Consider the following 23670-nt stretch of genomic DNA (forward strand, 5'->3'; position numbering starts at 1 on the left):
ACAACTCTTCAGAAATTTTTCAACTCTCCTTGGGTCCTGCATTCTACACAGCTTGCAAAGCCTGAGTTTGCTGGATTAAAGCTTGTCGATGACTGCCTGCATGAGTCACAGCTACTATAGCAACTGAAGTTTCAACATAGCTGGAGACAGCCATATATGCTGACGTGTAACATATTTAAATATTATTGTAGCTAGAATCATCTCTACAGTCCCAAGGATTCCATATTCCTCCTAGTATATTGAAAGTCAAGACTAACCGACGATACATTTTAAGTTTTTCACAGTGCAGTTTTCTGCTTTTTGTATGTCAACACATCAGATGGGTAGTAGTCTTAGAGAATTAGATGTCTTTACCACTTCAGTTGAAATGTTTCTTAGGAAGTAGCATGTCCAATACTGCATCTGAGGAAAACCTGTAGAAGCTGTGGTTTGGTTGTCTAGAAATCTAAAGCAAAGTTGGACTTCAGTTTTTAAAGGAAGAGCATTGTATTATTTTGGATAAGCAGAGGGGTTCTTTCTGCACTTGTGATATCAATTTGCTCTGTATTTTAATAATTCTGTTTTGCAACATTGTATAATAGGTAACATTCATGAAGAGCTCCAAATTCTCTGTTGGCTTCGAAACATGGAAAGCTCCAGCAGCATAGTGGTCTAGTTCCCAGTACAACCACTTCAGTGGGAGGATACAATAGCAGGAAGATGTAGAGGTTACTTGAGCAGTTTCCTTCAGGCATTGGGCAGAGTTTATTTGGCAAACCCTCTTACTGCACAAGGAGAAAGATGAGAAAACTTGGCAACTGTGTGCCAATAAACAAAGAAAAGTATAGTGGCTGCTTCTGCTCATGGTTAGCTGTAGAGGAACAGGGAGTTCAGCATTTCCTAACCACCCTGCAAATGAAATTATCTTTTGGTAACAGCTAGATCAGAGCTGTGGAATGGGCTATGCTTATTTTCACATACGTAATGCTTCCCATTCCTACATAATGCAAACAAAATGTTTTCAGTGGGGATTTCGTTACCTGTGCGTAACTTTGCTGGAATTACTGCACCATACTTTGCACAATCATCCTTCTGTAAAGACTGGCAGCCATATTATTTCAAGTTCAGAAAATTAACATGATTTGATGGACATTTTAATTCTTCTTTGTTGTAGAGTTAAAATAAATTCCACAGTTAAAATTCTCTTTCTGCTTTGTGCATATTAAGAAATCATACCAAAAAACATGAACCTAGCCCTGCAAGCAATTATTCACAGGTTACTTCCTTAAATTTATTGAATTACTTCTAGGAATACATGTTTGCAGAATGCAATCCTACTATAATTGCTGAGAAAATACTGATAATTTAAAAAAAAAATTAAAAGACCATTTCTTGCCAAAAAAACTGAAGAGTTTATTTGTATTTTAGAAGTAACATTTATTATAGTTTTCACAAAAAAAGATTAAAGTTTTAGCTAAAGCAAGCAGTGGCTTTACTTTCTTAGTGCACATCTTTGGGGAAAATTAAAACTTTAGGTCATGAAAAATTCCAATAGTATCCTGTATTAAAAGCATTAAAACCTGAATTAAAGAACATAATTCAGATGGAGTTCTGGTGACTGTGCCAAAGATGACATCGTTGGCTGCTAACTGCATCCAGATTTTTAGAGCAGGTGTGTTGACTCATTCTCTGAGAAGCATGAGGAGAAATGCTGGCCTCACTCCAGCCCCACAACGTGGGGCTAACCCAGCTCCATTGCTACTTTGAGACTAACCACTGCTGTCAGACAGAGCAATCCACATGGAAATTCAAAGTGCTGCTTTAACATGATATTCCAGCGAGATTAACAATACTCTGTCCACAAGTTAGGGGATGATTCGCAGCCATACATTTACATCCCAAGTTTAGTCATTCCACTGCTGATGCAGTTTGTGTGTGTGTTGGGAGGTTTATTGTGATTGCAAAAGCAGCAGCCCCTTGTATGGCCATTTTTCCTGAGAAAGTTGTTGGAAGCTTGGCCTGCAACTCCTAACTGCTTTTGGAAAACACATGTCTTTTCCAACACATTTTGAACATTGCTGCAATTTTTATTGGAGGCTGTCAATGCTTGCCTTAGTATTTAACACAGCCTCTGTTAGGTGGTGCATTGTAAACATCGCAGTATTTGTCACCTTGACTGTAGATTCCCAGTTACCTTTTTTTTCCTCCAAATGATGTGTCTAGGATACTTATAGGAGTATGTTTTAAATTCACTCACTGTATTAAGGATGAGATAGTAAGGATTGACAAGTGGATGAGGTGCTGAGGGGCATGGTTTAGTGACTGATAGGAATGGTTGTACTTGATGATCCTGTGGGTCTTTTCCAACCTAGTGATTCTGTGGTTCTGTGATTTTACTTTACCAATTATTTCTGTTTAATAAATATATACATTCTTTAGCAATTTGAGAAGTGGATTGGTCCAATGCAAGAGAGAGCTCAGCGAATATATCTGCCTCCTGTTCCCTTACTGCTTTCTTTAAATCTCTCACAGAAAGTTTGGAAGAACCCACAGGCGCTGTGGAGATGCCTCAAAGTGAACAGTGAGAAAGGAAAAGAAGTCTTTCTGAAAAATTCTTTTCTTACAGCTCCCATATGATTCCATGCAATAGCTATTAGTGTCACTGCCTTAATTATTTTTAAAAGTAACAATTGCATCTATAAGAAGTGCCAGTGTTTCTGCATATCCAGTGTCATCACAATTAAGTCCTCAGGGGTTCAACGAGCACATCCAGAAGTATGGTGGAAACCACAGAGCTGCTTTCTGGACTAGCTGAAGTTCATGGAATATCTTTATGCCTATTTGGAAAATACAACCAGGAAGTAATGAAAACTCATGTTACAATGTTGTTTACATTTCTCTACTGGCAACAAATGCATTTGTTTGTGTAGTTTGTTGGCAAATGGCAGACTAAAACTGGGAAATTAATCAACATATCTTTCATGTTCACTGATAGCAGTAGCTGACATTTTTCCTGCTAGTATTTTTTTTTTTTTTGCTACTGTCAAAATGCTTGAGGGAGGCTGGGTCTGCTCTACAGTTTCAGTGCAAATATCAAGAATGTCTGTAGAAGTCCGGAGAATGGTGGCAGCCTAAAAAACTAAATTTGCTTTAAATAGAGCTATAGTGGAAACTGTCCTCTGCAATATATTTTTAACTGCTGAATAACCATGATTATTTTATTCAAGGCATATATTTGTTTAGACAATGCTTTCCTACAACATTCTGCATTTTTTGTGAAGCCAAATAATTTTTTTAAAAATAATATTTATTTCCCAGGCTGATTCTACATTATGTTCACTTAAAATGCTGGTTCTCAGTTTCTTCTCCTTTGCTGTCTTTTGCTTCCACAACTCTTTTTCTAAATTTGATGGGGATATTGGAAATGGGAAATCAAGATGTGAAGATGGTGCTTGGTGCGGTTACTGCATGGCAACCCACATTCCAGCTCACAGCTAATTACAGGCAATGACGACGTCTGAGAGCTAGGAAGGAGCTCAGATGTTAAATCTACTTATTTGTGCAGCAAAAACTTTTCCACAAAGTATTATTTTACTACATGGAGCCAAGGGCAGTCTGCAACATCAATGTTAGCAGAAATTTGTTGTTATGCTAATAAGAGGTAGTAAAAGAGGATGTAGCTTTATTAACTTAGCACAGAAAAAGACTATAGACCAAAACATTAATCATAAGCATTCCTCTATTGACCTCCTGAAGGGCCAGACACCACCAGTTAGGCTTATTAATCCTTATGGGAATAATAATATCCCATTTCAACAGTGAGAACCAAACACTTGTCTTGGTTTTAGTTGATGGATGGCCTATCTATTTTTATTTTTTATTTCTTTAAGAGAAATAACATCCTTCTTTTTTGAGAGCAGACAGCATAGTAACAGGCAGAGTCTGAGAATCTCTGCTGGATGGGATCTTTGGTGGTGTACTGAGTACTCCCTCTCATAAATACCAAGTTTTCTTTTTCTGGGCAGTTTCTTTTCATGACATTATTTCCAACATATGGAAAGCTCATTGCTTGATATAATATGGCAAATACTTCCCACTCCTGTATGTTGTATCCAAAAGTGACCTAAACATGGTGAAATAATAGCCCCACATTTAATAATATTGTAAGACTATCAGCCAGCTGCAGTAGATTTTCCAGAGGGTATATGACAACTTGCATATGTGTTTGCAGATGCACTGTTTTCAGCTTCTCTAAGTTATACACATTCATGAACAGATCTTGTCAGAGAAAACACTTATTTTTGCCAATGTATAAAAGGAAGGAGTGGAAGGAGTTCTTAGACTTTCTGGAATAATTTACATGTAAAACTAGGAGAATCAGGCTAGCACAAATATTCAGTAAGTCATTTTCAGCTCACTTTTTCTAGCACCTGTCTGTTTCATAGGCTAAGAGAACAGAACTGTGGAGAAAGGATGCATGCTGAAGCATTCCCCATTGCAGGTTTTCATTAAAATAGTTTCCTTGTTTGCTTTTCTGAAATCTTTTTTCCAGAGAAATATTTTTTTGTTTATTCGTCTGTCCCTGCTAAACGTTTCTGTTTTTCCTACAAAAATAGTGAAACTGAACATAAGTTACAGAATAATATTAAGGTCAAGCTTTTCTATCAGCAAGCTTATCAGGTTCTCTCTTTTTGAGGTGAGTAGAATAATATGAGCTAAAACAATATGAGATAGATCCTCTCCCAAGCCAGTGGGAGATAAAAGCGACTAACTAAATCCTCTACTTCTGGATTTTATTAGGATAATTACTATTATTAGTAAGCCAATGTACATTTTGCTGTAGACCACAACTGCTGTAGCCCACATCACTGTGATAAAGCAAGTAAAATGGCTACAGGAAATTTCTTCTCTTTCCCTGACCTGTTAACATTCAGTTTTTAACTCGTGGCCATCTCTCAGCCTGTGACAGTAGTTGCCCTACACTTAAAAAATCTCCCTTTTAATGTAAATCGTATCTGGAGGTTGAGTGGAATAGTCTGTTCAGGGGTGGACCTGGCACGTCGCCCTGAACAGCAGAATAATAACTGCATGTATTTTATTCATCCTGTCTTTTCCCACTCATATTTATATATGTCCTATGTTGCTACATCCAACTGGCAAACAGACATATTTGCATTGATTTTCATGCATCAGCTCCCACACAAACCCAGCTGTGCACCAGCCCCAAAAGGGAGCCCTTAATTTTGTTCTCTCCTTACAGAAGAGGCAACATTTTAAGAAGTATTTAGTGAGGTGCCATGAAATGACTTCATGGAAGTTGTGTGGCTTCAAATATAACTCTCAGTAAGGGAGAAGATATTCCTCCTACAACCCATGTTTTGGGAGGGTGGTAAGTGAAGGCTGGAGGTACAAATCCAAGGTCTGGGATTAGTAAATCAGTCTGCAGTGCAATGTCCCTCCCTCCTCCCTACACAAGTCTTCTGGCTGAAGTAGAACCCAGAGCTCTTGGCCAGCTGCATGGGTCACAGGATTCTGTGCAATATTATAGGCTCCTGCAAGGACTCTGGGGGGAATTATAGTCTGTCAACAAAATCTACTTGGAAAACAAAGCAGAGTATGAATAAGCCACTTTCCCTCTGACAAAGAAGAAATCCAGAAAGAGAGAAGATTTTTCCAGCAATTGGATTGTGAGAAGGATTAATGGAGACAACTTCAAAGGCAAATATGGCTGGAAGGCAGTGCCCAGAGGGAAGTGGTGCTTATTAAAAGCCAGGATTTGAAGTCCATGATAGATCACGGAGGCGAAGGAGGCAGAATTTGTTGTTTCCTGCATAATCAGAAGGAAAGGATGAAAGGGTTAGCAAAGAAAATCTGGTTTGGATGAACTTATGCTACGGTTTGTTTTGTGGGTGTTTACAGTATACGTAGCAATGACAGCAGAAAACATACAACCCTTGTAACCTCCACACTGGCCTTTTCTTCTGGGTGTCTCCAACATGCGCTCAGTGCAAGTGTCTGTCCCAAGAAAGTGTTGTGCAGGCAACGTGTGTGACTGCTGTCATGGATGCTCCTTATACAAAGTTACCACAGGCAATGCAAGTGTGATAGAAAGACTTTTCCTCTGCTTGTGCTACAGGAAATGCTTTTGACATGCTTCCTCACATCCTTTAAACCATCATCTAAAATTCTCTCTCTTGTTTCCATAATTTCTTTACCCTCTTCTTGTGCCCTACAGAGTTTCTACAGCATTGGCTCTGACTGTTGTATTTATGTGTTAGTACTGCATTAAATGTCTTTTACCCCATGGTGCTTGATGCTTTTGAGCACAAATGCAGGTCTAAAAAAAATTGTTTGCATTTTCACCAAAATTTATGCAATTTGCTTGTTTATTCTCATGAGACTGACCCTGCTAAATATGTAACATTAAAGGAAGTAAAAGCGGTTCTACTTTGAAATCTTACAGAAAAGTCAAATTATACACTGACTCCTTGAACAAATTAACAGCTGCAAAAAAGCAAATGACACAGGCTTTAAAATGTTATGGCTGCAAAATCACGAGGAAATTGTAATTTAATTATGTTTAATTATCTTCCATTAGAAGAAAAAAATCTGCTACACAGCATTTCCTATGTAATTGCCTCAGTAAGGTAATTTTTTTGTGAAAGTGTCAATTCATACACCCGTGCTGAAGAACTGATTTATCTATAGTCAATAAAAGGTACTATACTGCGTATGCAAAGGAGATAAAATCAGTCAAAACTCATGAAACTGTTTTCCTGTCCCACTCTTGCAAAATGGAACAAAACCCATTTTCCTAATACTTGATACCACTGAAGTTGTAACTGAGAAATCTACTTTTGCAGCCTGTGCTCTCCTCAGTTGACAAGAGTAATTAGTATATAACTGCAGGGTTTCTGACACTTTGAAGACTTCTTTAGCCAGACATCAAAAGAAGTCCTTTCTGTTCAGTTGTCTTCCTAAGAAATATTATGATCAAGGTAAAATTAAACTCTGTATATTTCAAACAATCCTTATTTTATTTCCAAAGGAGTCATGGACTCCAGAGTACACATATAGATATAAACAAAAGATGCAGCTCAGAGACATCACATGAAAGCAGCCAAGACAGAGCTTCATCTTGATACATAAGCAGCAGCAGGTGAAAAACTGGGTGGAGAAGGGAAAAGAGAAAAAAAAGAGAAGGAAAAAGAAATTAAATTTTCTATTTATTTCAAACTGAACTGAGACAGTTCTAGAAAATTATAAAATAGGGGTTTTTTCTCTCTTGTTTATCTTATGAGTACCATTTCCCCCACTAGATAACTAGTCTGGTTTTGTAGTCTGAGAAAACTGAGCTCTAGGAATCTGAGCTCTGGATATTCAGTTTAAACTAAATGGACCTACCAACCATTTGGAGATTTATCCATCACTGAATGCCAGAAAATATGAAAGTGATCTATCTTAGAGTACGTTGTGTTCCTGACAGGGAGTTCTGGGGACTCACTGTCTTATTGCATAATATTGGACACTAGCAACTAAACATCTGCTAGCAGAGAATGCAGCTGCTGATAATTGTTGTATTAAAATGACCAAGAAATACATATCCTTGGATACTTAAAATTACTTTGTCAAAATGATATAGAATGGTATAGCTACACTGGTGAGATTATGTCTTGCATCAAGGATTTCAAATGCATAACATAACCACACAGGTGATTACTAGACAAGCAGATTATGTATGTTAGTGATAAGGTAAAAGTAAACTACATGGGATGTTTACCTGAATATATACCATACACCAAATACAAGCTCATACATTAAATGTATTTTATATTTTTTCCTCCTTCTCTAAGGAGGAACCTAGTTTCTTTCATGGCATCCTAGATATAGCCATTATATCTAATGGCACCCTCAAAACACTCGCTTGCATCAGGAGCAATATGCAGCTACCCAGGTGAGCTCTCCACTCTGAGGTTAAGAAGAGGCTCTTCTGGGCCATGGCAGCCCTGGCACTGTGGTAGAAATAGTCAGGTGCATGCTGAGGACAGGAACTTGCAGCAATCTGGGGTCTTGTGCTGGGACAAGGTTGAGCTTTTTCCTCTTGCTAAAATGGTGCAAAAGCAAGGCACAAGCCAGTTGTGTCCTGAAGGGTTACAGGATGCTGTGAGTGGTGTCTAAAAGTGAAACTCAGGTAAGGGGGAAAGACTTGCAGTTTCTTAACAATTTTCTCATCTATTTCAGAACATAGCTATGGAAAATGCCCATATCCTTTCAAGTGCTTCTAACTGTAAAATGAGAGCTTATATATTAAAATGACTTTGAGACAAAATAAGTTCTTTGCAGCTTGCTCTGTGAACCTCAGTTGAAAGCATCACCGTAATGCAAACATATGTGTTTCTTCACACATTATTGTAGGCTCCCAAGTCCAGTAATGGCACAGACAGACATGGCCTTTTTCATCTGCTTTTTACCCTTAAGTTCCTAATGTACAATCAAACACAGAACTATTCCATTTTCTGAACTCAAACTACAACAGTAAACCAAAAAAGCTATTTGGGGATTGATTTTCTTTTCCCTAGGAAAAGTCTAAAATACTTTCATAGGCTTATAGCAGTTTGGCTGTTAATGATCGCTAAGAAATTACTGGCAGTAATTAAAAATAAATGTTTTCCTGTACCACATAAACAGTAATAAAAAACTGCTAGGAAAAACAGTGGTGATGTAGAGACAGTCACCATAATGTGTTTTGACAACTCTCCTCATTAAGAAAATAATTACTTAAACCACTAGATATGTAGGAAAAATATATCTTGCAAGTCTGGCAAATGATGAGCGTGTTCCTTCTAATTTTCATCAATGTTTTCTATGAAGTTTAAGAACCTTCTGAAACATCTGTAATTACAGCTAACCTTCCAAAGGGAGGTATCCAAGACTGTTATTTCTGGGGCCAAAAAGAAACAGATAGTTGGCAGTTGAAGAACACTCGCCCATGAAGTACATTTTGGTCAAAAGTAGGCAATTCCATTTCGACTCCAAGGCTCACATCCCATCCTTAGCTCATCACACATGGGTGTCTCATCACTTGCAGCTGTTTGAAACACCCAAATACCTCAGGCACAGCAGGGAGTGAGGAGATTCCATTGCTTGCTTATCAGTCTGAAGTTGCTTTTTTTGATATCTGTTTCCCACCTTCACAAAATATGACCTGATTTCCAGCATTATTTAAGACTACCCCTTTTAAATCTCTAGTGAGAGATAATCTCTGATTTTCACTGTGGAATCAGCCGCCAGGCAAGGGAAGAAGGCCCACATGGTCTGGGATTCCTTTGTGCCACTCTTTCTCCTCTTCCTTCTTTCTCTTCCTATGCGTTTTTATCTGTAGAAGTCATTCCTTACGATATTCTTTAATTCTTGGCATTAAAAAAAATCAAAGTGGTTATAATGAATTTGATTAATCCTGTCCTTGAATTGTCCAAGGGATCAGAAATTAATAAAATAGAGGGAAGTGTTAGTTAATAAAATAGAATTCAATATTAACTTGGAGCTGCTCCTCTTCCAACTGCAGATACTATCCATCATCCATATCCACCCTTACCATGTTTCAGGAGATCTTTTATGTGCATAGATGTGATGTTTCACACAGTCTGCCTCTTCCTGTTTTCTTCTGGCAGCACTCATCTCAGTCATAAAAGCACACAGCAGCCCTAGCACATGACGTCTCTCCCACTCTGAGCAACTTCATACTTTTGCTGCTGCAAAATAAGCTGTTTCTAAGAAGATGACATGTGCATGCCCAAATGTGATATAAATACCTTTCATCCAGGGCAAGGACTAATGATTGGTGGAGTATATGCAAGAGCTCAGGAAATGCATAGCATGTTCTTCTGATATGGATGGCTTCTGGCCGTCCCATGAACATCCTATTTGTTGTTGCTATGAGGGTTAGAGTAGTACAGACACATTTTTTACACATTTTCCTCCTGGTTTGGTAGGGGGAAAGAAGGAAGTTGTAAACACAACTTATCACTTGCCTGACTTGTATTTTAGACATTTTTCATATTGGCTGCATTTAAAAGTGTTGAGAGGTAACAAATTTTCAGACATTAGAGATGGAGGAGGCCAAGAACATTGTCATTTCCATTCTCCCAACCTTTCAAGACCTTGCTTATTTCCTAGCAACCTATCACGTACCTTGTCCAGAGAATGTTCCTTCCACTTTCTTTGGGAGTTTATTCCACATTTGAGTGGCTGCCATTGTTAGGAAATCAAAGGGAGCTCAAATTGAACCTAACAAAAGCTTTTCTTGGTTCTCAAGATAGTTCATTTGTTTTATTTTTCTTTAATTTCCATGCATCTCTGATTTGCTGATATCTTCCAGAAGCAGAAGTTCCAATTTTACTTCTGAAAAGAATTTTCCTAGTGTACCAAAAGTAGAAGATACAGGAAATTGTATGAGAAATATCCATGTAGCTGTCACCACGATATCCAGGCTGGAAAATGGAGTTGTTTCTCTGAAGAGAGTCTTCTCAGTCTCATGCGTGAAAATGATACTCTAAGTAGTTTTGTGAGTTTTGCAGTTCAGTGTTACAAAGGGTTACATTGACATTTTTATGGTCTGTTTTAATTAACTGAAGCAAAATCTGCTCTTCTGAGTGATTCATTTATCCTATCAACCTTTCTATTTTTGTAAGATTAAATCAGGAAGTTCACATTAAGCTTCCTTTCCTGGAATTCCAGTTGAACATTATTACCCTTTGTTTAGACTGTATCACTTATTCAGCTGATAAGAGTAGACTATATTCCACTGGAGATAAAAAGATTCAGCAGCTTAGGAACATTCTATATTTTCCAGTAAATTACTATACCACCACTTGTCTCAGGAAACTACTAAAAAATTATTGCATCTTTTAGATCTGCAGACGAAGCTGTATACTAATGATGTATACTAAAGCTGTATACAATGATGTGTCTCAGTGAAGCTTTTTTTTTTTGTTTCCTTGACAGCAGGACTCATTTTATAGCTTTGGATCATGTAGTTCTCATCACAATCCCACAGCTTGATTGTCATCTTCGGGACACTAAAAAAGAACTAGGGTGAAAGACTAGATACTGATTCTAAAAGAATAAGAATTTTGAGTAAGGTACATATTTTAAACTCTGAAGTAATTTTTCAGATTTTAAACTTTGAAGTTGTTGCTTGAAATCTTAAAATCAAGGTGCATTCCTAAGGGAGGCATAGCAAAATGCCACAAATACAACTTCAAGAAGGAATCTAAGCTAGATTTGTAGTTTAGGTGGTTGCAATGATCTTTAAAATATGTGAATTAACAGTGATGTAAAAATATACATACAGTCTAATTCTGGACTCTTTTTTGAAGTTACAACTATTTACCATGTATATGTTCATACATGAACAAGTAAGTTTATACATGCTGCCTGCATTCTTTGAATATTACATTTATTTTACTCTAGTGTCCTGGATCATAGTCATGTACATGAAAACTACCTAGACTGACAATTTATTTAACTTCTGAGGTAACTGCAATTAATTTAATTTATTTTCTTGTGGAATTAGGATTTTTAGGTTTGGAGTTGGTGGGAGTTTTTGCCCAAAACAAAGTCTGCCTTTGCAAACAAAGAAAACCACACTAACATCTGAATTTCTTCTTACATTTGCCCCAGAAGCAGGTAATGCTCCAGTTATGCTTCTAACATAGTCCAGCTGAATCCTAAATTCTTCTTTTCTAAGATGTTCTTCGGACCTGGGACCCTAGATTTGTCTTCCAGTATGAATTAGAGTAACAACTCTACTTCTCTCTGCAGCCAGTGGTATCTGACATCATATTTACAGCTTGATAAGTATTCCTCAACTGATCCCTCCTCAAAAAAATAATATATATCATTCTCTATATATTTACACAAAAGAGATGAGCAGATAGAAAATAGACCTTATATCTTTTTTATGCATTTTTATGTTCTCATATACTTGTAAAATATGAAGTGAAATTAAATCTGAAAAAAAAAAAAAAAAACAACACTTTTCACCTTCCCCAAAGCTATAAATATCTAGTTTACTTTTATATTAGGCAAAGTCTCCATAAATAAAAGTGGTCATAAAAAGTTACTTAAGGTGATTGTTTTCAGAGGACAAATAACTCATATTCAGATTAACTTAAAGGGGGCTGAACCTAAAAGGCTTCATAAAATAACTTAATGTCTAACTCAAATTATTGCAAACAAAGATCAAAAGAAGAGCTTATCAAAAGTGGAGACAGCTTATTTCCATCTTGGAACAAAGGACAAAAGACACTGTGTCTTGTCCTTTCCTTTGAGGTTTCTCTGCTCCTTTCCACTCCCTTTCCTGATAGGCTGCAGTGTTCTGACGGCTGATCTGTTGACTGAAACACAATAATCAATTCTGGGGAACATGTCAGCTACTTATTTTTATAACAGGAATAATGGAAATAACATCACATTGTTAACAGAGGTAAAAGTGATTAAAAATACCCTCTTGAGTTTTCCTTTTTAGAACCCATCGTCACAATGCACTGGAATTGATCCAGAACAAACTATGACTGGAGAGAGACAGATACAGGAATGGGATAACGCATCTTTAGACTGTGGAGGAATGCTTGTCTTTTAAAACTGCTGCTATATGAATCAAGAATAACTAATGAACCTTTTAATGCATAAATTTATTTTTTCAGATTACTATTTCAAATCTAGAGCAAACCAGAAGTATTCATTTCTAAATCAGTCTTAAAGAGTATATTTGTTTCTTTAAAGTATATGCATACACAATCTATGTCAAACTACTACAAAGAAAACCAAGAGCCTTTATTTGCTAATTCTGCAAACTGCAGAGCCATATTCACAAGTTTGTGTCATCGCATAGAGTTTGCACAGTAAAGTGTTCTGAAAATGAGTAATTAAGTACTGAAAGAAAAGGACATAACACTTACAAGTAACATCTTTAAAAGATACAATAAAGTTCTGCACGGAGAAAGTTGCATTATATTTGCCTGGCTTAAAAATGTAGTATGAAGTTCGCCAGAATTTTAAACAGGCACAGAAAGCTTCATTCTCAGTTCAACAGAGAAACACTATTGAGCACACCAATGCAAATACCCTTGGTGTGTTTTATTTCCTTATTCAAAAAAAAAAAAATCCCTCTGTTGATTTTGAGGATATCATATCCAGTATAAGCTTCTTGATATAAATATGGCTAAGACAAAGATCATTCAAAAAGAAGAAACCTATTTCAATGTTGCAAATATCAGATAAACAGTGCTTGGTGCACTTCTTTGAGACAAGCCACTCATTCAGTGCCAAGTATTATTAGAAATTCATTTTCTTCGCTGACACATGGACTTTTCATGCAGACAGACCATTATGAAAAGCCTTGCTGTTCTGAGAATTTGTACTTTGATTTTTGGCATTATCAGCTAGATCAGAAATAGTAGGTGCAAGTGGCCAGAGGATAAAGCATCAGCTTTTCATTCTTCAGAAGCTGTTCTTAACGGAATGAGTATAAGAGTTTCAAATGAAGTGTGGTTGAGATCATAAAAAAGGTCTATGAGATAGCCTGAAAATCCATCACCTAAAAATCTAAGGCTATGATCCTGCAAGCATTTATGCACTCAAATTTCAACAAACCCTTCAAACCAAATAGAGTTGCATACATGAATTTGTAGTAACTAGGTTTAAATTTGTTTTTACTCCAAAATAAATAAAACTGTTTCTAATCAAGGAAGGAGAACACGTAAGATGACAAATAATATTTCAACACAAGCAGATCAAACAATCATAATTGTCTAAACTTTCCATTATTCTCTGCACTACATTATAGAGTAGCTATAAAATGGTACATAGGTCTCAAATTTTTTTACATTATGCTCTGTGTGCTCTGATAATTTCCACCCTAACATAATTAATTGCTATATAAAGCAACTATCGTGGAAATTCAGCAGAATACTTAGAGACCATTCTCTTTCCTGTTTCATTTGCTATGCTTGTTCATATCCAAGGGTTCTGAGCACTGGATATCGCCTGGCTCCTTGAAAGCATTAAATTAACTGCTAGATTTGCATTAACTGTACAATTAGAGAGAGTTTGCTTGGTTGTAGTTCATTCAGTCTAGCAGTGATCTCGCCTCTCAGTTTTCCTAGATTATTCTTTGGAGTTTTAGATTCCCAATTTCTCCTAGGAACTAGATATACTATTTCCTTTTGGTTTGTATGCTTTTCCCTTTTCCCTTGTTGGGGAACACTTTCAACAGCTCTGTTGTTCCACCTGCTCTTCACTTTCATTGGCCAAAGGCAGAAGAAATGAGGAAAAGAACTAAGGAAGGCACTTCTACCCCTCACAATTACTATTGGTAGCAGCTAGCTATGAAGAGGCAAAAGAAGAAGAGAGAAATAGAAGGAAAGGGAATTGAAGAAAAGAGGTGAAGAAACTGGCAGGAACTGAAAGAAATACCCAGCATAGTTGCTACAGACAAATTTAGAGAAATTTATTCCAGGCACAGAGCTCTTTACGTGGCTTAGGGGAAAAAAAGATGTTATTAGAAGGTAATGCAGGAAGCTATTTTGCCTTTTAGAAACAGAAGGAGCACTAGATTAGCTAAATCCTTGCCTTGGTGGGTGACGGCTTGCTATCACAGAAACAAAGCTGAGGATGAATTGCCCCTCTCCTCCTTCTGTATGCTAGACAGGAAGTTTGCCGTGTGGCCCAAATCTCGTGATGAAGTCAGCTAACTTTCCGAAATGCAACAGAAATAGTGAAGGAGATAAGCTACTGAACTCTTCAGATACCTGTCTAACACAGAAGTGAATTCCAGGGTTTGAGTTTGATTCAGTTTCATATATTGGCAATCATATAAAAATCTTGTCTTTGATACAAAACCAGAATGTTTCTCAAATGTATGTTTAAAACTTATTACTTTAAAGACAGTCTATGATTTTGGGGTATCTGGCTCATAATTTTTCCACCAGTAGGATTCTTGCACCCCTGGCCAAGTGGGACGTGGCTTCAGTTTCCAAATATTTTCTAAATAATTACTTCATCAGCTGGGAAATTTCATATACTGACCTATTAGAATCTAAGCTTTCAGGATGTTTTTTCTTAGGGCTTTTTCTTAGTGCTGTCACTGATTTACATTAAGGAGCTGAGAGGCAAGCATGTGGTTTCTTAGAGCTTAGGTAATTAAGTTCAGAAAGTCAATATGACATGCATGACAGATTCTAAAGAGCTACTGGTAAATCAGGTGGAAAGTTCTGCATATACACCTTTCAAGTCATTGTTTATACTTCCTGACTATAAATCAGATGCCAGGAGCACTGTTAATCTTGAAGTTTAATAGATTTTCTGTATCTGGAATAAATAAAGATTCTTCAGCAAAGAAAATTGAGACTATTTCTGTACTCTAATGTTGCTCATGAGAAATACAACTCTATTGAGTGATGTAAAGGCTCTTGTTTCAAAGGAAAGAACATTCTGGTTTGAGCTTGAAAGGTGCAGGATGTCCTATCACTGTTAATCACTTTCCCCATTGATCCTAGCACAGATATATCCCTGGATGCCTTGAACTCTCTGAAGTTGTCATCAAAAAAAAGCAGGTTAGGTGAATAGGACGTTTTTCTCCTGTGTTACTTTTAACAAAACAGATCCTTCTCACTTTAGAAGTACCATCTTGGCACCATATCCTATAAATAATACTGTTCATACATTTAACTGGGATCCATGAAGAAATAATTAGGTTCCATATCTATTTAAAACTTATTGTTTTGTACTACCCGTCTCATATGTTAATAAATCTTTGGTAAAACCATCAGAAAAAAAAGACCTAAAGAATCCTATGGCAAATAAGTTTTAAAAACTTCGGAGTTGTATCTGTTCCATGTATGCAATTTGTCAGATCCCCACAGGGTAACTGGACACTTGATGGTGATGTAGTAAAAAGGGGGGTTTTGAGGATGCACTTGTTGCTATACTAACGGTGTTGTACAAAAATGTGAATCATTTGCTGTAGAACAAATAAGCTTGTTATCTGTAAGGTAAATCTGCATTACACTAGAATAAATTGTATCTAACAGAGTTACACCAGTAGCTCCCTAGCTCTTGCACATTACCATGAAACCACAGCCATCAAGAACAAACATCTATACCAGCAGAGAACCTGCTTCGTTGCGGTTTTTTATTTTACGTGCTAGAAAGTGAGTGAAGGGTTTGCTCCATTGCTTTAGTGACAGAACTGTTGTAAAATTTAATATAACAGCCAGTAAACTCAGTTTGTCAGATGTACTGGACAAAGAGAGCATTCTCCAACCACTGCTACCTGTCTTTGCACGTTGAAGTCTGATGAAAAAAAAGAGGTATTTCAGAATATGAGAGGACCCTGGGTTTTGGGGGTTTTTTTTGGTTTTTTTTGGTTTTGTTTTCTTCAGTAAAAATAATCCTCTTTCATGTATTCCCAGTAATAAGGAATAGTAAAAAAATCTCCTTTTTTTTTTAATTTAAAATTTAGATATTTAAAAACTTCTCTGGGCTAAGGCTAGATATAAGAGATCTTCCCTCTCAAGAACAAATTCATTTACTGTGGCTCTTTATAAAATGAGGTGAAGGGAAAAGTAAAACCTCAAAAACAAGCAGAGTAAAAAAGGTAGCCCTTCATAATGTGACAGTGTTGAAATATGAAAGCAAACTAACAGCTTTCCATGTTTCTTTTTCTTGTGGTCATGTAACAGAATATGTCTGTTTTTAAAACATGCAAGCTTCTATTAACCTGTCAGTCAGTTCTAGGTATTGTATCATGTTCACAAATAATATCATGCAGTACTCTCACTCTCTGTAACACGCTGGCATAAAAAACAGAAATGTAGCATAGAGGAGGAGGAAGCTTTTTCCAGCTAAACTTCCCACCCATTTTGAACTTATAATCCTAAATTTTAGAGAAATTAATAAACACCCCAGTCATTCTGTTACTCCTCCTAATCCCCATCAGGCCTCTAATCTGTTCATGAAGGCCAAACAGCCACTTCTTTCTGCCTGACCCTCTCCTTTTGCTATTGCTGGCTCTCATTCAAGTCAGGATCACATTTATCTGGGTAATATACACCTAATAAATCTTCCCCAACTCAGTTTCTTCTTGCGGGCAAAACAGCTAGCTTCTCCCTCCACACCTCTCGTCTTTCCTCAGACATCATTATGGGTGTTGACACTCGAGCAAGTTACTTAGGATGCCCTTAAGTAACTGTCTGCATGTACATATCTACCTCACCACTCTCATCTTTCCTCAGGCATCATTATGGGTGGTGACACTTAAGCAAGTTACTTAAGGTGCCCTTAAGTAACTGCATGTATGCATCTACCTCACCTCCCAGTAAAACATAAGGTAATTGCTGCTGCAAGCTGTTTTTCAGTTGCAATAAGCAAGAGCATGGACTTGCACAATCTAGAATATCAAATTGTCAAACTGGCAGTCCACGAGAGGATTTTTATTAGGAACAGCATCAGCATAATAATCTCATACAACACTTCACACAGTACATCTCAAGGGCTTTCAAAAGAGGCACGTATTATTCTCCCTATTTTATCTAGGGGAAAAAAAAGTATGAGAAAGGGAATGGATAGACCAAGGCTGCCCAATAAGTTTAAAATACTACAGGTATTTTGAGTCTCAATCTGGTGCTTTGTAAAGAACAGGACCAACAAGGATTATGAATCTATGCTGACTTACATCAGGCCTGACTTTGTTCACTGGTCTTACAAAAATGTGTTTTCCTTCTTCCCTGTCTCTTTAGCTTCACGTTACATTACCAATAGCTACTCTACAGGCTGTAGTATTAAGACAGTATCTCCCCTGATGAATGCTGAAGTGAAATTAGCCATCACAGTATATGTGTTGCAGTTGCCATAGTTATCGTGCTTTATTGAGTCATGGGTTTAAAATTATTTCCTGAGTCCTGGAGATTCCCCAAGGCTAAAGCAGCAGCAGACTTTCACATAATGGGTCAACTGGCCCAAGGACCTATTTCCTCCAGAGGAAGTAAGTTTAATGAATATGGAATTGATTTAACTAAAAAAGCCTTGGATCACACAAGGTGGAAGATGGAAGTAAGAAAAACTTGGTTCTTGAAAGGAATTTTTTCTTTGTTCATCATTTTTTTAGTTACTATAATAATAATTAAAAAAAAAAAAAGATCAAAACAAAATGCCACTTTCTTTCCTTCCCTTCTACCCCTTTTAACCCCAGCTGTGCACTCTATGGCTGATATGGTCTGTGGCAGGGAATCATGCTGAAAACTCTAGCATCTCATGTGCATTATTACAACACAGCTGCTTCATAAAACAATTTTTAACGACTGTTTTGATTTGTTTAGGACACCAGTCTTTCAGTTTTCATCTGCTTCAGTGGGCAACTTGTATCTAACCTCTCGTTTTAGTGAATCATAGAATAGTTTTTGTTGGAAGGGACCTTAAAGATCATCCAGATCCAACCCTCCTACAATGGGCAGGGACACTTTCCACTGGATCAGGTTGCTCGAAGCCTCATCCAGGCTAGCCTTGAACACCTCCAGAGATGGGGCATCCACAACTTCTTTGGGCAACCTGTGCCAGTGCCTCACCACCCATATAGTAAAAAATTTCTTCATAATATCTCATCCAAATCTCCCCTCTTTCAGCTTAAAACCATTACGCAGAAAACCATAAGCGCAGAAGAGAAGCAGGGGTGCAAATCTGGCACAGCCAGTGTCTTTCAAATGGCCTACACAGAGAGGAGAAGGGCCAGGGATGACTCCTGGTACCATGGTGCTCTGCTGCCACACAGCCACCAAGGAAGCTACAACAGCTAAGAGTAAAGATGGTGCACGGGCAGAGCCAAACTTCCAAAGGTGAATCACTTTTTAATGTAAAAATACAGCTTTTAATTGAAAGGAAGGCAGATCCATTAACAGTAGAAAATTCTGCAGCCTTTGAAAAATAAATCATCACCAGTAACAGTACCTTAAAATCAATATGGCAAAGATACCCTACAACACCACTAATTTCCATTAACCAGTGCTGGTTAATGTAAGCTGGGAGATTGCTCTCTGTGTTTAAAATGAAATGAAAATACTTATTTTCTCTCTTCCTCCTGTGTCAGTTTATCTGTATTTATACTTTACCAAATTGTAGCTCTTTGTTGAACCACATCATCACTGTAATTTTTATTTCTTCTTCTTTTGTGCTTCCATATAATAGAGCCTTTCTTAAGTACAGCGTGAACCTCATAATTTCATTTTTAGCCTGAAGTGTTGAACCTGTGCTGTTTGCGGGCGTTCAAAAGCAGACAAAAACATAGAGCTCACTAATCCCTCCTTCTAAAATAGTCAGTTATATACACCACAAATAATAAGGCAAAGTTAATTTTCTTTAGTATTTACTGTTAAAAGGAAGAAAAGAAAATAATCTCAGTGTTATCTGAGATCAAATACAAGTAAGAGTTCCCTATATAGGACAAGCTGGTAAAATTTCTAATACTATTTATTGCTAAAGGAAGATTTCTAGAGCAGAGAGCCCATCAGTTACAAACAATAGAGTAGCACCTATGTTTACACAATATAATGACTTTATTTTTTTTTAAAGTACTTTGGAAAGATGCTTTTTTCATTTTGTGACTCTCTAGTTGGTGAAACAATAAATTTCTTTCTCTGAAAGCAAGCTGCTCTTAATTCTGCTTATCTCTAAGAAGTGATAGTGCAAACACTTTTCGTCAAGAGCCCATAACAATTGCAGACTCCTTTAAATAATTGCTTTTCAGTAAAGTCAAGTGCTAGAAAATGCAAAGTTAATTATTTCACTGACAATGGCTGAAACATAAAGTTCCTTTGGACTATGGAAATACTATGTACAAATATCACAGTCAACAAGGAATCCAAGACTAGAGCCAGAGGCCTGGAAACTGCTCTATAATCTATCATGCTGCTGCTAAAAAGACATTAATACTAGCATTTAGAATTACAATCATGTGTCTGATAATCCTGCGTTTGTACCAGCAGGTCAGTTGACTAATTACAGACTGGAAGTTCCCTGTGTACTGCACTATCTAGAAGAAAAAGGATGACAAGGGTACAGTTAACCATTAAGGCATTTGGGTCTGGGAGGGAAAACAGAGGACAATCAAGTCCTTATTATTAGATGCCATCCTGCAAATCACTCCCTCATGCAGTTACAACAGAAAGAGAATTCACCTTTTAAAGTGAATAACTGTGCCTGTTGGGCAATCCTTTACAATTAGTTTACCAGCCAGCAAGAGCTCGTTGATTGCATTAAGGATAACAGTACTCCACAGAAACAATCCTCTTAGGCAGGCTACTTCTAAAAACCTTATGTCTCTGTCAGGCAGCTGCCTGCTAGTTGAATAGCCAGAGAGATAAAGAAATAAAAATATTAAAGGCCAAAGCTCTACTGATTTCACAATGCTCTTTAAAGCTAGATGAATGATTAGGGAGGTTCTAGCCTGCTAAACACCCATGCCTGAGGTGGAATTCTCCTTTGAGCACATTTTACAGTGAATGTGAGACTGGTGCCTTGCTTTTCAGCTCTGAAAATATGCCTGCCCAAGCAGCCCTATAGAATTTGAAGTTAAAATGCAAGCCAGAGAGACTGCATATCTTCAAGGGTTGATAACAAACTAGAATCAAAGCCTTTCTCTTTCAGATTACCAGCAAAAATCTAATCCAAGTCAGCGATAATCCTCTGGCATCTCTTTAGTAATGATCCCAGCAGACAGACTTCTCCATCACAGAAGTCACTGGATCTGACATTGTTGAGGGAATCCATAAAGACTTAAGAAGGATGGAGATTCTTCTTTTATACTGGGACCTGATTAGCTTTGCAAGCAGAACAGAACAGCTAAACTAAAGCACAAACAGTGTTTCCTCTTTGAGATCATCAGAATTTATTTGCTGTTTCACAAAGCGCTAGAGGTGAGAATGACAACCTTTGGTTTAACTACCGAGAGCCACCCATCTTCTGTATCTGGGCCACATTTGTCATGTAATTGCCAATCTATCTCGTCACTCATTCCTTCCTGAATCCGCAAACAAAACTCTAACTTCAAAATCTTGGTTTGCATCTGTCACTCAATCCTCTCCCTTTGGATTTTACTTCACTTCAAACAGATTTCCTCCTCTCTTTCTTAACTTTCTCCAGTTTGTTTTCACACTGCCAAGTCCTCCAAACCCTTCTCATTTCTTTCTGTGGAGTAAACGTCCATTCTTCCCTTCTTCAAAAGCTTCCTGTGCATCCTATACAAAAACTTCCTATACAGAGATGCGGGCATGGTCCAGGAAGCAGTCTGGGTTTAAAAGAATAAACCCTGCTTTTTACCAAGGGTAGCAACTTGACACATGATTCCAGCATTATCTTTGTGACGGAAATGCTTTAGTACCAGCATGCTTTCCTACACGTTCTGGCTATTTCTTTCTTCCTCCCATCCCCCCACCCCCCCCTCCTTTCTTCTGAGGATGCTTATTGGAGAAACAATTTCTGTCTTTTCTTGAATTCAGACTCTGAAATTCCCATACAATTCGCAACTGCATTTTCCATCTCGTTATGACTATTCTGTCTCTTCTTAATCTGCCAAGCACATAAAACTATAGACAATACTGACAGAAAGCCAATTAGACTGGGATTCCCTTGTCTGTTCAGCAGCTGGGGCATAGTGTCTGTGTGTCTTCGCTGTGTTGGAGTTAAGAATTGACTTTTTATGGGCCTGACCTACCTTGTAAACATCTATCCTCGTGCCTTACATGAAGCATTCAAAAGTGCAGGTAAATGTGGCTGTGCCAAAAAAAACTGGAGCAAGTTTAGATACGAAGAGGTAATTGATTAAGTGGGTAATGTATAAAGTCAGGCTTGAAGGTATAATGCAGCTCCATCCTCTTCTGGGCTATTAAAGTAAATTAATAACCTGGAGCTGTGTAGGGGCTTCCAGGAACAACACTATAATAGCCAGCTGGCTGCAGTTTGCAGCTTATAGAAGGGGGATATGTTTATTCTTCAGCAAATTGCCTGCTCAGGCACCACACTATATTTACTCCATATCTGACAGATCATAGTGCAGAAATGACAACTGAATCTTAGAATAATACCAGTGAGTATAAAATATGATGTTGGCCTGGAAGAAATTGAATCAACCATAATCTTTGACGCGACCTAGATGTTTTCAAAATTTCATAGTACTGTTTTCCATGCTGATAGTTTGGCAGCTGCTCAAAAGCAGCTATTTTGAGCCATTTTAAAGCCCAGAATGTAAGCAACAATAAGAAATAAGCATTCAAACAATCTTAAAAAAACATGAAGGCAAGTAAATGGTGTGGGAAGTGACTCCCAGGCACAGAGCTATGAAGCCAGGCTTTGCTTTGCTATTTGCAAGCCATGCATATGACCATCCCATAGTCCCCATAGGGAAAATACTTGTTGGTTTCCATCCAGGTCCACACTGAGACTTTGATCATCTACAGGCATTTTCAACATTTCACAGCACTCTTCAACACACTGCCTGGGGATGGTGGCACCAGTATCCCCTGCCATCCTGCACAGGCGGAAGGCTTATCATCCCCCATGCCTAGGGCTGCTTAGATTCTCCCAACCCTTGCCAATTTATAACACTAAGGAGCAGCGTTGCCTTCCCTGTTAACACTCTTCTACGGGGTCTTGGGCATCCTGATCTAGTGGGACATGTCCTTGCCCATCACAGGGGGTTGGAACTCTTTCCCACTACACAGTACTCTCCTTCTCTCTCCCTTGGCCCCCTGTCACCTGCCTAGTGTACAAGCACCTAGATTTCTGAGCAGGACCAAGTTCCTCCACAGTTTCTCCATTTCTGAAAGTACTGGTGATAACCACAAATTACACTGTAAAAAAATACCAAGCACATGTGACATTTTGGACTTTCCATTAGCAGAAAGTGTTTGGGAAAGCTATTGTCATGGTTACCAAGCTAAGAGACACCTTTCAGGACCTCTTCTTTGCAGGGTCTCACTGAGTGCACCCATTCAGGTGTGTGACCTTCAGCAGTCTACACTACAGTAATATCACTCAGACCAAGATTTGAGTCACCTTTGGGTACCAACTTGAATTAATAGAGGAGGTTTAAGGTTTCCCTTCAATGGCTTTCTTCTGGGAGCCTGTGGCAAAAGTTGATTGAAGCAACTAATAGAGCTTTTTCCAAATACAGCACGTCCTGCTCATTCCTCAAAGGTATGAAACAGTTAGAATAAAGAGGGCTTATTGCTGATGCACTTGCATTATTTAGACTTTTTCATACTGGTAATAGCCTAGCCAGCTCCCACTCTGACAGACCCATCCCAAAGTGCTTATAGACCTCACACTTCTCTGGGCTTTTCAGCTCACCATCTTCATCTTTATAAAAAGCACAGAGATGTGGATTGTGGCTGGTTCCCTGTGTGTCCTTTAATATAGCCTTGAGAGCAATAAAATTGCGGCACAGCAGATGATAAGTACTTTCTTGTCTTTAAGGTTCCTTCCAACCCAAAGTATTCTATGATTCTATATGTTTCCTGGGAAAACGGCACTTAGAGCTTTGCTGACTGTTTTTTTTATAAACATCACTGTCACCTAAAAGGCCACAGGAATAGCTGACAGCCTTTAAAAATCACAAAGGAGAAAAGGGGACATAAGGAG

General features: G+C 37.9%; 1 protein-coding gene across 3 annotated transcripts in view; it reads left to right on the forward strand.

The window, feature by feature from the left end:
• Positions 1-23670, forward strand: part of DLC1 (DLC1 Rho GTPase activating protein) — a 219971-nt gene that overhangs the window by 159517 nt on the left and 36784 nt on the right. The gene's annotated exons all lie outside the window — the stretch shown is intronic.

This window comes from Phaenicophaeus curvirostris, chromosome 4 (assembly GCF_032191515.1).
Source record: "Phaenicophaeus curvirostris isolate KB17595 chromosome 4, BPBGC_Pcur_1.0, whole genome shotgun sequence".
NCBI lineage: Eukaryota > Metazoa > Chordata > Aves > Cuculiformes > Cuculidae > Phaenicophaeus > Phaenicophaeus curvirostris.